General features: G+C 41.6%; 1 long non-coding RNA gene across 2 annotated transcripts; it reads right to left on the reverse strand.

Moving 5' to 3' along the window:
- Positions 1 to 904: 904 nt before the first annotated feature.
- Positions 905 to 16,212, reverse strand: LOC114012548 (uncharacterized). Of its 2 annotated transcripts, XR_008749297.1 has the most exons (5): positions 15,984 to 16,212; positions 10,971 to 14,217; positions 5,829 to 5,865; positions 3,508 to 3,593; positions 905 to 3,173 (listed from the first exon to the last, which is right to left on the reverse strand). It is a non-coding gene; the product is annotated as an uncharacterized LOC114012548 (long non-coding RNA). The 2 variants fall into 2 exon arrangements; XR_008749296.1 differs by having other exon boundaries at positions 905 to 3,593.
- Between the last annotated feature and the right edge of the window lie 3,554 nt (positions 16,213 to 19,766).

A 19,766-nucleotide genomic window follows, 5' to 3' on the forward strand; every position in this document is an offset into this window, starting at 1 on the left:
GTGCCTGTAACCACAGTCCCTTATCTATCCTTCAGACTCTGCCAAAAGGAAGCTGACACCTCATCAGAAGATATCTGGGGAGAATGGTACTGCTTGAATCCTGCCTCTATCTTCGGAATATTTTAGTCTTCAAGGGATGGCAAAAGATTTCCACAGGCAGATGGATCAGCAGAAAATGTAACTGAACAGTTCATAAACAATATGTCCTCCTCATACCCAGCTAGTTAATTTTCCGTTTCACATTCTTACTTTTAGCTGTGACTGTATCTTTGCCTAATACCTGTGAATTTCATCTCCCCAGCTGCTACCCTGGAAGTAGAACTGATTTAGTAATTTTTGTAAATGAGAATAGGTTTTCCCTTCACTGCCAATATTACTCTGGTTTTGCTGTGGTATTTGCATAACTTTACAGTATTGCATGTTAGCTATCCTATTTTAGCAGAAACTAAGCACTACCATTTTTTTAAGAGACTGAAGTAGGCAAAGTGAGTCACTGCTGAGTGCAAAAAAGTTGAGCCTACTTAGCTACCGCGTGGCAGAAACCTGTAATGCCTGCAGGACCTTGCAGGGTAAGACTTAGCAGGCACCAGTTATGCTGCAGTTAAAAAAAAAAAAAAAATTACCCTTTTATAGTAAAAGCATACACATAGGCACTTCTTTCCTGCTTTCTTATTCTTTAGTGTATTTCATTTTTCCACATGTTTACATAGCATTTCTGCAAAAGAAATCTTGGACTTTAAAGGTTTTTTTCTTAGTCCTTGGCTTTCACTACTTGTTATATCAAAGTGCAACTTTTCATTGATGCCCCTTTAGCAAAGTTTTTGATCCAAGATAAACAGTTAGTAGGACCATAGGTAACAATTAATACAGAATAATGGAAAATGAATGACAGATAATAATGACCTTTATTCAAGAACATCTTTTATTGTGCATGGCGCAGTCACCAAAAACAGTGTTCTTCTAAATACTCAGGAAAAATGAGACTCAGTGTTAGCAAACCATTTAAGCATGTGCTTATCTTTAAGCCTGTAGAAAGTCTTACAAAAATTAACTGGAGTAGTCATGTGCCTGGAGTTAAGCATGCTTAGAAATACTTCACTGGACTCTGAGCCAAAGCCTGTCTGCACTATGGTTTGGGAATAGCAAAGAACAGAGTACAAAAGGGACGGTTATTCAGAATTTGGACAAATAGCTGTAAATACATTTTTTGGTGTTACTAAGCTCTGCTCAGAATGCACTGACTGAACACACAGTCCTAATAATCACAGCTGAAAAACACAGACTATAGACATTTATTGATTTAGACAAGATCACTCCTCACAGGAGAGCGAGCCTCTAGTTTTACAGACCTTTTAATTCCCTGTACACCATTCCTTTCCCTTTTACAAATCTCCTGCTGTGAAACTCTAATGCACTCTTGAGACGCTAGAAATCATGGAACTAACTCTGTAAATTGTCCATCAGCCAAAAGAGGAAGCAACTCCTAAGACCAAGGAGTTTAGTAGTTTTTACCCACACAGTGTTTTTGTCCAAGAAATAAAGCAACACCATCACCACGTACACCCAAAAACTGAAATACTTGTGCAATAGAGATAATAGCTGCATATCATTGTTGTCTGTTGGTGATATTCTGTAGCCACCTCCCACCCCCCAAAAAGGTACCTAATATCTGGTGTGTCTGCTGGCCACAAATTTCATTTTTTATTTTAAGCAAATCCAACTTTCCATGCAAATGGAAGTAATTTCTGCAGTACAGAAAGTCCTTTCAGAAAATGCTGAACTGATTAGTAGTATGGAAAAGTGGAACTAATTGCTACAGTGATATAACAAAAAAACAAAGCTAGAAATTAAAGCCATCCAATTCTTGCAAAAAATGATGGCCTATTTCCCACACACGCAGTCCTTATGCATACTCATTAAAAAGGTATAAGCAAGTTGATCATACATCCACTATCTAATCCATAAATGCATGCCCCTCTGCATATCCTTGACGACCAGGAGTGTGTCAAAAGCCTGTACAAAACATTCACGGCTAGGTCTGGTCGCACTTCAGGACCTCTCCAAAAGAGCTAATTTACTCCCAAAAATCGAAGTTTGCTAGCACAAACCTTATCTATCTGTCAAGCCTCGTGCACGCCTGAGGCAGAGACCTTTTGCTGGCCCTTCACTCCATGGTAAATTTCACCTTTGGAAAATAGAGGCCATGGGCTCATCTGAACAACACTTTTTTTTAGAAGGAAGACTGTCAAGGCCTCAAGGCTAACTCATTAGCCTACCCCCCAGCAGTCCCATCTGGATGGTCTTATCTGTAGGAATTCAGTCGTTCATTTATTTTTTCAACCACCATTTGTGACAGAGTTTCTTAAAAAGCAGACTCATGACTTATTATTAGCACATGGGCAGGTCAGCGCACAGGTTTATTTGCTGTTAACCAACATCCTAACATGCTGTGTTTAAAATTTCCAAAGGGACTATGAATAGGTTGTAAAAGTGGGAGGTTGAATTCTTGAAGGTAAGAGCTTATGATGGGACCACTGTCAAAGCAAGTCATATTTTGCTCTGATAACCCACAAAATTCACTGTGCAAAGAAATATAGCTCATACACACATGAGTTCCTGACAAATCCCTTATTAAAGGTGCTTTGATGATTGGCCTGTGATACTTCAAGCCATGGCACTTAGGGAACAATGGGAGAACAAGCAAGCTTTAAACTTTGAAAACATACAATCCATCCAGAAAAGGTAAAAGAAGGGGAAAAGCTAGGGTCAGGAGGGAGAGGAAGGGAAAGAGGCAAGAGAGAAGAGAATATTCCCATTAAAGCATATGCAGCACAATTCCTGCAGGCTATTAGGGAGAATAAATACTCCCCTCGCTCATGTCAGGGGCAAGCCCCAAGCACAGGGATGTGACCTGTAGGACACTGGCAGGAATGCTTGGAAGGGAAGATCCCATTTTCCACCTGGGATGTCTACCAGATCCTAGGCTATTCAGAGCATCACCAGTAGAAATACTTGCCAAAGTACCTGTGTCCCTCATTGTCAACACATATTGTATGCACACAGCTGGACACCACATCCCAGGAAATTATTCCTAGCAGAAGAAAAATACAGCATCACCACCAGAAAAAATTATCCACTTGCTTGCTTTCATCTTGTGCAGAGCACTGAAAAGTCTGGAAAGAGATAAATGTCTGTTATACAGGGATTTACACATTTCATCCAGACAATTGACTTAAATTTCAAGCATGAAGCCAGAATTGACCATTTATCAAGTTAATCTTCATGATGTATTTAGTGTCTAACCGTAATACCTTCAATTGTTTTCACAGCCTGCAGAGCACTGGGCAGGGGGAGAGCACCTGTTAAGAATCAAGAACTGAAAAAGAGCCATGCAGTAGATTGGAGTTATAAATATTGGCCTTCATCCTGCAAATGCTTGGCATCCACTGAACACCAGTGTGAACGAAGCTACAACTGGTCACCTTAGTGGTCTGATGATGGTCTTACCTGTTTCAAGCAAGGACCACCTTCTTAGTTCATAGAGAGGCATGCAAAAGGATTAAATGCTCTCAGCGTGGTCCGTTATTTCTATCCTAATGAAACAAAGGAGAAAATGAAGGCAACTTGGTTACAGCATTAACTTAAATCGTTAGGATATCCAGCAGCTTCCTTTCTCCACTAGTGCCTTGATGCTTAATCATCGCTAAGAAACTTTTGATTGTCACTTTTTGTAATTTTCCTGCCAAAAGCAAGTATTTAAAAAAAAAAAACAATAAAATCACAGCTCAGGCATCTCTCCGTCCTCATATACAAGGCAGCTTTTTAAATCATCCAGCCAGTTGAGTCAGAATCTTATTGTCTTTCTTGAATGAAAGCAAGCAGTTTCTCAGGTAATATTCTGATGTCAGCAGCACTAGATAAAACTGTGAAACCACTGATCAAAACTGAAGATTTAGTAAGTCAATTCCCGAAGTTCTGCATCTTTAATTTCAAAAATAAACATTTTTAATAATATTTTTTTTGCCAAACTTGAGCAGAAATACTAGAGAAAATACTCAAAACTCTATATTGGGGGTTAGAATACAAATCTTGCTTGCTTTTGATAAAATCTATGCTCCTAAATCTTTTAAGCATATTTTCAAAGCTTTGCCTGTTTTGTAAATGACTACTGTCAATTTTCAACATTTCATTTGCTTTTCCAGCTATCCTTCCTATATATTTCATCTGATTTCATTTTCATTATTTTCTCTGGATCAGTTTAAACAAAATGGGAAAACTGCTTATTCTTAAAAGGAAAGTGTCCTGCCTCTGCCATCATAGTCTAGAAGGATGGATGTACAGGCCAGTTTCTTGGCTGCCTGTAATCATCACACATCAGTAGGTGCTGACTTACAACAATACTACATGCTGGGGGAAAAAAAAAATCAGATTCTTTAGATCTCTAATTAAATCAGCATCTTCCCTCCCTCTAGCTCTACCCTTTCATTTGATGACCACTTCCAAAATCAGTGGGAGGAGGGGTACTGTTCAACTGCTTCTGAGGATCAAGCAGAGGAATGGAGGAGGCTTGTTGGGTTATTTTCCAACCCATGTGTCATGAGAAGTGATTTTTCATTCTGATTTTGTACGACACCTTGACACCACAGAATCCTGGCTAGAGACAGAGGGTTTTCAGCATTCCTGTAATCCAGTAATTCAATTAACAGACTTGTAGGCCACCAAAGTTATTCTTTGGCATCACTGTGTGAAGAGCTGGGGGTGCCGTAGCTCTACAGTCACAGATCAAGTGTAATACAATTATTTCCATTCCAGATTTCAAAGATTAGCATTTATATACTGAACAATTGTAATGGAGTATTTTAATTACCCAAATGAATGAGATGTTCACATTCAAAATAATTGCTGCATGGATTGTCTAAAATGTACCTAAACATGACATTTTGCCTTCAGTTCAGTAAGCCCAAGTAAAGATCAATAACATATGTGAAAGCCAGAAACTGCAGAGGGACCAAACCTGTAAATTTGCATTTGTACATTTTTTTAAATCTCTGGGTTAGTTCTGGATTAACTCTGATTAAAAAAAAAAAAAAAAAAAAGGAGGAAATAATTATGTCAGCGTAAACATTCACATATCTGGGTAATCTGGGTAGCAGGGAAACAATGCTGTTTTGTCCATTTCTACTCAAGAATGGGTTCTGTTTCAAAATGGGAAAAATATATAGGATCTGTATTATTACTAATTTGAAAAATAGCGAGTAGTACAAGCTAGGCTATGCAAGGTAGATGAAAGCTACTTCGGCCTGACTTTTGCTTTCTTTTCGGAACTGCCGTTTCACTAAGTGGCAAGCAGCGGAGGTCAGAGGCCAAACGAAAAGGATAAGCGTCAATGGGAGGCCCTGTGGTGTGACACAAGTGCATAGTGGTATATTGTCCACAGCCCATGAAGAACTTGTCAACAGCTCAGTGAGAATCCCTCAAAGGAGCGTCTATGGTTTCATTGCATCCTGCTCCCTGGAGGCGGTGGCAGATACCCAGGGAAGGAACAGCTATATAAGCAAGATGGCTCTCTAGGAGCTCTCCTGTCTTCTAGCATTTGTTTTTATTTATCAACCTAAAGATTTTCAGTAGAAAAAGCTTCCAAACAACTAAAAACTTCTATACAAGCAAGAACTGCTAGAAGCAGTTAATTATGCCTTAGAAAGCTAGATGTGAAAAATAAATACAAATAATATTTGCTAAATTGGCTCAGGTTACATTAAGCTCCTGCAAAATCTTCTTGGAACGTCCCAATGTCCAGTCTTTCATTCTCCTGTGAAACCCAAACTTACCTAAGCAGCAGATCAGGCCTTGATGAACCAGAATTTCCTGCAGGGGAAACAAATAAGACATAGCGTTCTTTTCAGGAAAAATTAATTATCAAGTTATCCTCTGAAATACGACCTCTTGCAACAGGCAAGCTCTCATTTAATCGTTCTTATCACTGAAGTTATTAAGGACAGCATGAAGAGCATCAGCTGTTAAATGGCAATGATCAGATTTTTCAATCCTGGTATACAGCTAACGGAGTTGAACAGAAGAGAATTTGTCTCACAGTTGAGGAGAATCCCTGCCTTTCTAGAATAACCTGTTAAAAAGTATGCATTATGCGCACACGTTGCCTTTGTTCTGGTTTTATATAGCCCCTGGAACAACTGAGTAAGAGCCCAGGAAGGGTTTTTTAGGCCTAACATCATGCAAGTAATAAATCGTCATCCCTATCCCATTTTGAAAAGAAACCAGGAAATAAGCTGAAGAATCTTGAATTGTGTCTGTAACAATACGGACAATGAAGAGATTCATCAGGAAAAGAGATCAGAAGAAATTCAACAGCATCTGTTTGCCGGACAAGGCACACGACAAAAGTGTTTGTGGATGGACACGCAGCCAGGTTTATTATTAGAGAAACAACAGGACTAATCAGGAGGTGAAAGCCGGGAAGGGGGGGGTGAGGGTGGGGGCAAGGAGAGAGTCAAGGAAGGCGGTCAGCTTGTGTTTCTGCAGAACAGGTAGGGAACTGGCCTGGGGCTGCAAAGCACATTTTAATGAATTTCCTCTGGCTCTTAATGAATTCAAGCATTCCATATTTTTTACCTTACTTTCAGATCTCCCTTAATCATCATTTTTAACACAATAAAATATGCAAGCAATAAAGATGGATCTCAGTATACTGGCCACCTAACTTTAATGCAGCAGAGGAATTTTTGCCATCAGGCATTTTTGTCCACGTTTCTATCACCTGTATTATTCCAGATCTGCTGTGTTGAAATAAATGGGGTTATGGCAGCGTGAACTGAAACAGAGGTAAAGCAGACCCTCACACTGTAAACTTGATACCATTTGTGGGATGTAATGTCGCATGTTTCCGCCCGCTGCCCCCAAGGCCAGAAGAGCTCAGGCTGTCTAACTGAACAAAGCAAAATCTAGAGCACCAAGGTTTTGGAGAAACGACTGGCAAGGAATCAAACCATAACTCATAGATGTTGGAAGGCAGGTTGAGCTGCTCTGAATAAAATACAGCCCAAGTTATCATAAAATAAATACCTTAGGATTGTTAATAACAACAGGAACGTCCAGTTGTTTAAACCTCTGAGGGGTCTTAAAACACACTGGCAAATACCAGTCAGCCAGCCAAGCCTGACAGCATCCCACATCTTCAAGAGATATGCACAGACACTTTGAACCAGCATTTTCAACTGCCAGCTTGAAACCAAGAGCGTCCAACTTGAATCAAATCTTGCTATTCAGCAATATTGGCACCTGCATCTCCTGTCAATTCTAGCAGGAACTGTGACAGATCTACAAAAATTAAGATTTCAGACCCAGCCCAAAAGCTGTCTTTGGAACACAGCTCCTCTGCCTCAAGCAGGGTATTTGCACACTTCTGTCAGAGCTGAGCAGACACTACCAAACAGGAGCCCCAGCTCCTGGACTGACAGGCCACAGTTCCTCTAGCCTTTGCAGCTGCTACAACTAAATTTACAAGCACTCAAAAAACCTTGGCACTTTCTTCTCCATAGTTATAATGCAGTCCCACTCTTTACACTAAGCTTACCTAAAATCAACCTGATTAGAAGAGCAGCAGCAGCTGCCTGCTGAGAGCTGCTCATTCAGAGAAGAGGAACAACAGGGCAAGCAGGCTTCCTGGGAAGCACAGGCTAGCACTCAGTCATGCTGCTGCTGCTACAGGAAAGCAACTTAATTTGGGTGCATGTGAAGCGCATTGTGCTTCCCGCACAAAGACACGCTTTGATCAGCTGCCTTTAGAAACCTGGAGCAAGCTCCTTTTAAATACAGCATTTGAACCTTTGGCAATAGGAAGCTTTTTACCTTTTTGTCTGAAAGTTTCCCAGTAGGATACAAAGGCTTGGGAAATCACAGCTGTAGTCATCCTTGGAGGCCACATTTACTGGTTTTGTCTTGTGAGCCCACTCCCCATCAACGTCAACAGGAGATGGACATGGAAGATGAAGACCTTAAAGAATCACTCCACTTTTCATCCCTTAATGCTCAAACTCCTAACAAGAAGGGCATCTAAGTGAACTAGACACAGCTTTCAAATCCACTTTCAAAACTGACTTTGGTCCTGTTCCTCCCCTCTGCAGAGCCAAAAGTGACTTCAGCTTGTGCAAGCAGAATCAGGCTTTGTCTGTCCCCACAAAGATAGCAACTGCCCTAACCATGAGTAGTCTGCTTCATACATGGCACACATGGGACAATTCTCCATGGTCACACTGCGCCTGGCTGCCACGACACACCAGCGTGGTATCATTTCTTACAGGTTGTGGTTCTGAACACAGCTGAAACCACTCCCTGGGATATTCAGAGTGTTACTGGGAAAAAAAGAGGAGGAAACCAGAAACTTTTTTCTGCAAATCCCACAGAGCACTCCATAGCATTTTCATAAATGATAAAGTCATTCATAAACCTCAGCAACTGCTAAGAGATCACAACATGGAAGCAATAAACTCTTCAGATCTCTTTATGGAAAATGGATAAGGACATTCTTTTGAACAAAAGGATAATTATCTGGCCTCTGAACATAGAAAGTTGGCTGACTTGAGAGAAAACCCAAATGATTTACAAGATCCTGCTAAATTTCTGCTCCTCTGTTCACCCAAGGCTATCTAGCAAAGAGCCAATCTTTCACTACTGAAGGCAGCTTGACTTGGTTGGATGATGGGCACTGTAAGGAGACGCAGAAGGGAGAGTGACTGAGCAGAAAGAGAACAAAATTTATGTGAGGTTTATTCACAGACCTGCCAATCCCTGAACAATCGTAGTGTGGGAAACCAGAATAATGCACTGAGCTCTAAAGATGAAAACCATATTGAAAGGACTAGATGTCACTGCAAAATTAAAAGATAAACAGTATCTTTCCCTTTAATGGCACCAGTACCATGTGACTCTTAACGAATTATGTGAAAACAGATTTACAGGCTCATGCCCTAAACTTATTCCTCCTCTGATAAGAAAACATGCAAACATAATGATCTGGAGAAGAAAATTAAATCCCCAGGACTGGATCATATTCAGAATAAAAACAAAGAGGTTCTTCAAAAGCTAATCTCTCAGAAGTCTCAGTACAACATGATACTCTCTCAAGGTGCAGATTTCTCTACCTTGCTGCTTAAGCGTGCTTTACTATGCAGAGTGTAAGAATAAAGAGCACTTTTTTTTATTTCAGTTAAAAGGGAACAAATTCTCTGGAATGACAAAAGGAGGAAAACAAGACCCTAGAGCATGAAATTAGAAGTGGTAGGAATCCAATTCTCAAACAAATACAGAAATGTCACTTGATTACTGGCTATCAATTATATTTATTTTATGAAAATCCAGCATAGTGTTTTCTTTATCAGCTACTATGTCAGGCATTTCTGAATAAATATATTCAAATATATATTCAGATATCCAAAGCAATCCCCCCAATGAAAGGAAGTGAACTTTATCATTACACTGACCTGTATGTGAAAGCAACTGCCAAGGGTGTTTCAGAGAGCACCACCCTAATGAAACCAGAGCTGGCAGTTGCCTTCCTGCTGATTTCTCAAAATCTAGAATAATATGAACTGTCCCCCAGGATTTACAGACCCTGCTACCCAAAGCCTCCCCACTCACACCCTTCCATTCTGTTTTCAGCTGGACAAACCATTTCTCCTCCCCATAAAATTTGCCCTTAGTTTATACCCCCACCATAAAACGGGAAACGCACCCCGCTGCAAGAGGCCACGTGCAGAGTCTGAGCTCTGGTCCAGTTCAAGTTGCCAGCGTGGAAATACAGAAACTCTGGCTCGTGTGGATAAACAGCTATACAGGAACCCCAGTGGTAAAAAAACTTGCCGACTGTTGTTTAGCCAGACAGTGACTTTAGGGCTGTGGCAAAGACAGATGTGGGAGAGACCTGTAGTCATGTTCAAATAAACCAAAGGAGTTTCAAGTTCAAATCCCTCTGCGGAAGGCTAAGCTCCATGGCACAGGGAAAGAGCACAAGAGTTACTACTGCACATGAAGAGGAGACCCCTAGGCATCACATGGTGACAAGCTCATTCTCCATGCATTGTCAGAAATCCAGACCCAACACTTTGGGGCAGCAAGGAACCCCTGTTTCTTCCGTAACTTTGGTTCATAATTTGCAGCTCCTGTGCATTGGCAGGGTCAAGGGCAGAACCAACGGCTCTGACTCCAGATCTCCAGCTCCACCAACATGCCATTTCGTTCTCCTTTTATCTTCCCGAAACAAAGCTGAGAGGAAAACACCACCACAACCACTGCTCCCTAATCACAATTAGGGAAAAGATGCAGCCCAGCATCTTCCAAGTGCTCTCTTCCATGTGGCATAACTTGACAGATGAAGAAGACAGTAGGCAGTCGATCCCACCTTTACAGGGACCACAGTTATATCTTGCATCCTCACACTGATGCACACAGAGCTAGCACAAAAGCAGGGGACTCTGCTTCCTCAAGTCAGAGCCTGGCCCAGAGCGTGGCAGAAGGGGACGCCATAGCAGTGAGGTGCAGACTCCTTCAACTGATAGCTCCTTCCCTGCTGCGGACACTGCTCCTTCAAAATCCCTTCCTAACCTCTAGACAGCTCAAAGAAGAGAAAGGGGAGGACTAATGCACAGCATATTTACTATATCTTTTCTGTGATCTTTGGTGCTGAAATTTTGCCCACCCCTCTACCTTTTGCCTGTCAGCTATCACATGTCACAGTTACAGACCAGTCCTATGAAGCGCCGAAATTATTAAATGCCTTTCAGCTTGGTTCTTTGGGCATTCATTGAGTAAACGGGCTGTCCTAGAAGGTTCTTGAATCAAGATCTACACATTAAACCCAGAGTTTCTTACCTTTCCTACAGTGTTTATTTCAATCATCCAACATTATCTCCAAAAGGCCACAAAAGGAGCTTTAAAAAAAAATAAAAATTAAATACCTGGTTCCCAGACCAGCTTCTTCCTGCAAACTTCTCTGTAGAGCAATCCCAGTTCCTGAATCAATGAGGATGACTTACATAGGCATACCTGCTGCCTCTAGAACGCAAGATCAGCTTCTCAATTCAACACATGATTGATTTTACTCCAGCTGGTCACTTTAGGTCATTTACAAAACTGCAAACAAAATTACTTTAGCAAGTAAATCACAATGTTTACAGATTAGAAACATACATCTTTAACACACCCACATTTTCTCCCATTGGACCTGTGGACAACTTAAAGATATGCAAAATACCTGCAGGCTGATATCCCAACACCCTACGCAGCTTCTGTTTATTTCACATATAAATTGTTCTCCAGGAGGCAGCCACTAAATATTGAGTGTTCATGGTACTAAAAACGGGGCACTTGGGTAAATGCATGAATCTAGAAATTGCTTAATTCTTTATTGTGTTCTGCTATTATATATTCATGAGGCTACAAGGAGGAAATTTAAATTTTATTTTTTTTAATAGAAGATCATTCTCTCACATCAAGTCTCTCATATGTATTTGTACCAAAACCTTCTGTGTCTTGCAACACACTAATGACGGCTCTTCAGTTCATCTTCAGAAGTTAAAACTGGTTTTTGACATTTTCTTATTTAACAAATACTTTTATCAGTAGTAATCTTGCATTGTTCTAAGGAATTTCTCAAATAATCAAACATGACTAAAAAAGGACTAATACTGCTTTTATTGTTTCAAATATAAAAGTGTATACACATGATACAAAAAATATATTAAGTAATCCAGTGCAATCTGGATAATTATTTTAAATGCATACTCTGAAACCCTGAATGTGTCAGCCTACAAGCCCACTTCCTATGTTTTTCGATCTGCAAGATCTGCAAGTAATTTTGTCTTGTTTTCACAGAGTGCAAAGACATTCCATTTGTTTACACTAGAGACAAATTTTACTCAATTGACGCAATTCCATTGATTAAATAATGGCTTTCTTCCTCATTTCAGGCAATTTCAGCCTTATGACATAAAAGAGGTAAGTGATTGTCATCTGTGTTCATAATATGTGACGGGCAGATTATCAGCTATGAGCCTTATTGCCTAATGACAGGACCTTTTCAAGGACTGATTTAAGTCTGAATGCTCATAACCTGTTCTGAAAACTAGGCAGATGGTTAAATAAGTCAACAAAGGGTCAACTGTAGGCCAACTACAGGTGATTTAACTGGAGGGACCTCTAGTAGGTCAAGTGAAATAAAGCAGATATAATTCATCCAACTTATGCATTAAAAACACTGGTGAAGACCAACTTCTGTTTACCTGCAACCTTTGTGATAACGCTCCTTTAACAAGATTATTAGGCCATAACACGGTCCTCTTCAACAACTTCAGCAACTTCAATAACAAGCCCATTCAGGTCCTCTTCACAGCTTTTTCTTAAAGCAAAAAAGCATACAGAAGTCTGCATATTCCTTACCATCACAGAGTTGTCTTAGAATAAAATGCAGCAATAGCTGTTGTGAAAATAAGAAGGTAAGAAAATAAAATCCTTAGCAATCCCAGCAAATAGATCACCATTGAAATACTTTCACAACAAGAAAGGCATTTGTTCTAACGTGCTCACACAGTGCTAATCCCAAAAAGCATTGCTGTACCCATCCACAGACTCTTCAAAACCTTAACACGAAACAGTCTCATTTTCGGGTGTTAAACTTGTGTGAGGTGTTGGCCACCACACAGAAGCCCAGGGATGGCTCCGTTCCTCAGGTCAGCGTGGGATGCCCATGGAGAAGCAGAACAAGCCTTAGCCCAGGCGCGGTGCTGAGCGGGCTGCAAGCACAGTGCTGATGCTCACCTGTACATCACCTCTTTAACGACCGACCAGAAAAGGCTTTTTGAATCTTATTTCAGTGAAGTTCCACTGACATCTAGTGGACAGCCCTTCTGCAGTAACGTATCTCACGGGGTAACTTGCCAATTGCTTTGAGGGAGGCTACAGAGCAAGGCTTAGACAGAGAATGGTAGATCTGAAAGGAAACTTTAAAGGTTTTCTAGTCCACCTCCCTGCCCTAATGCAGAACCAACTATACCTGCGTCGTTCCTAACACACTCGCACAAACAGATCTTAAAAACCTGCCTTGGTGGAGCCACAGCCACACCAGCCACGCGTCCTCCTGAGCAGTCTGGCAACAAGTTAGGCAGTGAACTACACGCTGCACTATCATACCCTTTCTTTCCCCGTCTTGTCCTACTCACACCAGGCATGGAGAACAGCGAGTGCTTATAACTCGCCTAGTTCCCTGGATGAGCAATTGTAGCATAATATACAAATGGCCCTGATGAGTAGCAAGTCACTCTACAACATATGCAACCTCAGCTTCTCACAAATGCATGGTTTGTCCAAAACCAGATGAAATTTCACAGATGCAGCAAAAAAAAAGCACATCCTTGGCCACAGGACAATGCCCCAGCCAAATTGCAATACCTTAATCCAAAAGGAAAAGCACAAACCCCCATTTCTCAATCTCATTTTCAGCAACAGTTTCAAAAGCAGCGTACTCAAAGCGCTCTGCTCGCACTGAAGCTTTTAGCTCCAAAAGGTAAGGTTTAGCAGCCATGTGCGACAGTAGCAAGGATTTTATAAGGGACAATACTGGGTAGTTGTAGCTCCAAGTATTACTTACCTGCATTCCCCTGTATATAATGTATCCGTAGCTAATCCTTTTCTAAATAACACTGCTCAAATGATATTTCATAAACCATGGTACAGACTTTTTAGGTTTCAGCAGTAATTCCAAACACTAAAGCCATCTAAATGCTACAAAAACAACAGTAATTTATTTTCTGAACAAGATTCTACATAAGCATATTATAGACACTCCTGAAACTTGCTTGAATAGCACAAAGGTAGTTTTTTTTCTAAGCCAGTATCCAGACCTTGGCGGTTTAGGCTGCTGTGTGTGCTTCACACCACACAGCAACATCTGCTAGCAGTTAATTTGGAAAATGGGAGACTGTCACCACAAAATGTAGACCTTTTAAAATAAACACAAGAAAAATATTACCAAGCAAAAATAAAACTGCATAATAAATAGAAGTGGGTGGTAGCTACACACTGGTGTAGAGGATTTTATAATAGATCAAACAAATCACCATACCGAAACTGCCCACCACAGTGCCGCTTTCAAGAGACTGCTGGTTGTCAGACTGACATCTGGACCTCTCTCATCCTCCCTTGCTGTTTCTTCCCCCATTAAAAAAAAAAAAAAAAAAGTCTTAATTATCTATTTACTTTCATGGGATGGTAATATTAAAAATATAAACCCCAAACCCTAAATTTCCAAAGTACTCTGTCAGCAAGAAATGCCCAGTCTTTTTTCTTTATGAGCTCAAACTATAAAGCAGCAGAGAAGTACACTCCCTCCCAACATTAGATGAAATATGGCTTAAAAGCATAGTCAGAACCAAGTTACTGGGCCTCAGTGGAAATGTTCAGACAAAACTGTTTGCATTAAATAATGGGGGCTGGAGAAAAAGCAAAGTTTTTCCTTATGTCTTTATATCCTTCAGTATGAATAAAAAAATAGTTCTGCAATTTTCAAAAAGAAAAAAAAAACATACAGTGAGTAGATAATTGTAAAATGTAGGGCAAAAATTCCAGTGGTCCAGGTGATATCAACTGGCAGAGGTTATTTTGTAAGTCTAGCCAAACAGGGCTTAGTAAATGTTATTATCAAGATCATGTTCAAAGAAATATCCCACTCCTATATGCCATTAGACCTCAGTCAGGAATCACAAGCCCTCCCCTGTTTGCATTTAAATGGGAATCCCACTGGCAAAATGAACTTTTCAGCTACTATTATCATCGTGAGAACAGAATCTCCTGTACTGATTTCTCCTCACAATCTGGTGCTCTTAGGGAGTCCCTCCCAAGTTTTCAGAAAGACTGTGACATCTTTAGTCTGAGAGCCCATTCGTGAGTCAGGCTTGTGCTTGGCTCTAACAGTTCAGACCTGTTGACTGATTGCATGGGAGACTACATCATGAATGTCTAGGGAGAAGGGGGTTGTGCAGAGCTCCCAAGGAATCACACTAAAAAGAGTATATGTTATAAAAAAAAATCAGAGTATTAAGGCTGTCAACTTGAGCACTCAAAGTGGTTTGGTCCACAAGATGACCTGGGTTTGGCCAGTAGGTTTGAATGCATTCCAGCTGAAGACAGTGGGGAAAATAAACTTAATAAAATAAAATAAAAGTTCAGGTACTCCCAGCTTCTCACAGATGGTCTCCAATCCTGGGAGTCTCACCATGCAGTGGGAGTCTGAACCAGATTTGTCTAAAGTGCTAAAGTCTCTCAAAACCAGCTGAAATGATTGGAGCCTCTCTACGTCCCTGTTGCAGACTAAATCCCCTCTACTGCTCTTTTGGGCCATTTCCTCACCTCACACAGGCAAATTAAAAATTAATGCATTGATATGAAAGTCTCAGATAGCTTCATGATCAGCACCATAGAAAAGTCCACAAAAAGAGAGAGCTTTATATATAAAGGATACATTGGAAACTTATATGACCCAGAAGACCTGGCAAAACCCATGGAATAACCAAGTGAGACACCGAATATTCATTCATTCAATGAGTGCTATCCATCCTGTCCCCTGTGCAAGGCTGAGCTACCCTCAAAGGTGCAAGCCACGTATGGGCAAAGAGGGCCCCTACTACAGTGGAAACAAGGATTTCAGACAGTCCTGGGGGGAGAGCCCTGCCCAGTGAGTTCCCTGGCCCCTTGGGTCTGCCAGCAGCTACAGGAAATGGTGTTCCCTACAGCAAAAAGCTGGCTTTTTAGGGAACTGAATGTACTGCAACTGATAGTACTCAGGTCAGATGTCAAAGGAGGACTGGTGCCAGAATGGTGATATATGGCTGGCATGAAACAGCTTGGGGCGTCACCATCACCTTCCATCTGAAGATATCAAAGACACAGTCAGACATGAACAGATAACATCCACTCACACTTGGAGAAACAGGAATTCCAGTGCTTCCAAATACTTCTATCCCCAAGGTAGTTCCAATGTATTAACCCCTGTAGAACTTGTAAGTATGCAAGGTTATCAAGCTAGAAACAGGAAAACAGAAAAATAGGATTCTGACAAGCATTTTCAGGTGTGCTAAGTACCAATTTTACTGTTTGATCAAATGAGGTATACTAGGCTAAGGTTCCTCTTCCTTCACTGTGGGTAGATCTAGCAGACACAGCTCCCTTTGCTGTGGGGAGTGAAAGCAGCTGCTGCCGACCCCCCCGCTTCAGGGCTGCCTCCCTATGCCCCAGGCAGCCCTTGATCAACCAAGCCTGGGTTAACCACGTTAGACCTGCGCTGTTTCTCTGCTCCCACTCTTCTGTTGCCATGAACGTAGCTACTCGGCCATCTTTTGCTCTCAGGTGAGGCAAGGTCAGAGCACAGCATCCTCTTGGGCCCTGCAGCACCGGGAATGTTTAAGGAATCACTCCCTGCTGTCAAACCAAACTGGGTGAGAGCTCACTTGCCTAGAAGTCTTGTGTTTATTTCATAGCGGTGATTTTGAAACCAGATCTGTTCACATGGGAACTGTGCTGTGTGTTGGCTGCAACTATGCCCATAATCCCCAGGAATCACAGGTTGGGAATAGCACATCATCTGGCTCTTTTACTGGAGGTTCTCACCACCCTTTTATTATTACAATATAGAGTTAATGATACAGCCAGGCATTAAACTTTAACGATCTAATTATAATTGTCTAAGGGGCTCAGCTCTTTCTGACTGGGCGCAGACATCTCACATCCGTACTGAGGACTGGGAATTTTCTCACTACGGTACGAGGGAATCCCTGGTGGTTTATCTGACTGACTTACAGGCTTTTACAGCTCAGATCTCCATATCCCCACATTGCATTGTTTTTCCAGAAACTGCACTGTTACTATTACACATTTCATTGTCGTAAATTATCTTTCGCGTTTCTCTTCAATTATTCAAAGCAGCCAGTTCTCCCAAGAAGCACTGACAGTGCTATACTTACATAGCCTGTTCTGCAACTGGCAGGCGATGATGAAGACACACACAAGTCAGCGTAGCTTTTGCTCACATGCTTGATGTGCTGTTCAGATTCCAGAGCTGGTTTTTACGTCTGTTGCAGAGTGTCTGTCATCACGTCTCTTCAGAAGCCCAGCAGGGTATCCCAAACAATACCAGCCTTGCAATGGGGAAGAAGGTTCCTTTCTTCCCAAGGTTTTAGTGGCAAAATCTCAAACAACAGAATGAAACATTGTGTGTCAGAGCCCAAACTGGAGGGAAAAAAAAAAATAAAATAAAACAACCCCAAACAAAAAACAGCTTTTCCACCCACCCATCTGTCCCGTGAGCCCAAACTCTCCCTGACTTATGGCAAGCACCCTGGAAAATATAAGATTTCTCCAAATTAAAAGACCATATGTCTCAACCACAGTTCCTTTCCAGAGAAAATCATAGAAAGTCCTCCTACATTCATAGCCTACTCCAGTGGGAACAAGAAATTCTTGTTTACCCATTCTCCTAGGATCCTATGGGAAGAACAAACAGGGAGTCGTTTCAAGAGCTAGGTGGTACTAAGCACCAGGCATCACCAGCCACTAATCTATAAGCAAACACCTTGGGATCGGTTACGTTCTGCTGGTACCTATCTTTTGTCTGCAAAGAGAAAGCACAAAACAAGTTTTTCTTGGTTTCAGAGACTCCTCTCTCAGCTCAGGGCATGTGCCACCGAGCTTTTGGTGGCCTGCCCATCAGACTACCGTTGTCCCAGCGGCTGGCCCCTCTGTGACAGTCATCCCAGGATCCCAAGAACCAGAGGGCCACAGGCACCCACCTTCTCCGTGCGCAGCTGTGGGCACGGGACCAGCTGAACATCAGCTGAGCCTTCACATCAACCACTTTCCCCATTACCTGTTCATCTGTCAGCTCCTGCTGGCAGTACCTGTCCCACACAAAAAGAGAAAAACACAGCCATCATGAAGAGGTCTCCGCTGCAGAGCTGACACCACACAGGAGCCACAAGCAGGTGGCTCATTAGGCCAGGGTGCAAGCACTCCACCTGAGGACCGCTGCAAGGCTGTGATCCCTTCTCAGAGAGTCACCTTGCACCTTTGCCACAGCTCTGGATGGAAAATAAAGGTAACTCCAACAAGCTACTCTCCTTTTCCCAGACATCTAGCCCAGATAATGTTCCTTCCAGGAGCTTCTTCAATCAGCTGCCCATGCAAGGTCCATTCCAAGTTCCCTTGCACCATTTCTTAATCATACCCAATATCTGCTGCACTGCACCTGGGAACTGATGAAACAGATCCCAGGTTCCTGAATTACACTGATTTCTTTGCAGTGATTTGAGGCTGTCTCAGCAAAGCTTCTTTTTCACGGAGGCTGAGGAACATCATACTCATCTGTGGGCTCCTAATCCCTTCAGAACAAAGACTACTTTCAAGAGTTTTTCAAATTGCTTTCAATTTGTTTGGTTAGATATTGCAGAAAAGCAGCCATGGAAGATTTTATTGAACCCTGGCATGCAGTGACCTTGTTGCTCCATTTCATCACTGGTTCTAGGGTCACCCTATTAGGGATAATACTGGGAATTACAGGATTATCTTATGCTTCCGGATGCATTTTACATAGAGTAATTTATTCTGTCTTCCCTTTCATGAATGCCTAATGTAAAATATGAGACAGGGTTTATAAGATGCTAAAGATATTAAGCTTTCACCTAATCACTATTGTTTGAGGTCCTATGGAAACTCAGCCTGATCTGCAGCTGGGTATTACTAATATCTGATCCCAGACACGTGATGGTACATTAAAAGTGCTAGTAAACTGTCTGGTTAGCAGATTCACAAAGGGAAAGTTAATGAACTAGTACTATATGTACGCTGCTATGCGTCTAAGTTATATCTGGCTGCCATGTGTGCCCAGAAGCAGTTCTTTCTCAGAGTATGCTGAAAAGCTCTGTCACCACAAGTCAGGCGCACCCTTGATACTTTTCATAAGGCTCCAGAGGAAATTAATGTTGGTTCTTCCAGGTTACAGCTTTTGTATGATAAAAAACCCTACACCAGCTGTATCATATGGAAAACAGAAACAGATCAGAACAGAGACAGGTAACGTAATCCACATGCAACTGATAATTCAAGTACGGGTCTGATGTTCAGCATTTGACACAATGATAGATGAGGCCAGGGTTTACCTTCCTAAAACATCCAATATCAGAGGGAGAAATGAAAGCAACACAAAAATGTGCAGCCTGATTGTGACTGAAGGTGAGCTGTAAAAATGGAATAATTGTTACTGAAGGTGACCTTCCAGTCTGTAGTGAAGTTCCTAGTTATTTCAGTGTGCTTTATGCTAGGACATGTGTGACCAATCTAAAGGTATCAAGAAATTTTGTGTATACTACCAAGCTCTGAATGATTTGGTCCTGAAGATGCAGAGGATACACAAGGGCAAACCTCATCAGAGTTGCCAGCCTTATGCACAGGGCTGAAAGACACTCAGTTAATAAGATGACTGGGTGCTTAATAAATGCCTCGACGAAACACAGAGATTAAAAGCTTGGAGGTCCCTCCCATGGTGTTACCTCAATATAAAAGAGGAATAATGCAGTGGTCAGTCGAACTGAGAACACAGAAATCAGCTAACATGAGACCTCATTTCTTGACACACTGCACATGAGACTGGTGAGAGCATCAAAGTGAACCCTGCAGACAGCATTTTTGGGTGAATCATCCTGTCTACCTTT

Source organism: Falco peregrinus, chromosome 11 (assembly GCF_023634155.1).
Source record: "Falco peregrinus isolate bFalPer1 chromosome 11, bFalPer1.pri, whole genome shotgun sequence".
In the NCBI taxonomy this organism is placed as follows: domain Eukaryota; kingdom Metazoa; phylum Chordata; class Aves; order Falconiformes; family Falconidae; genus Falco; species Falco peregrinus.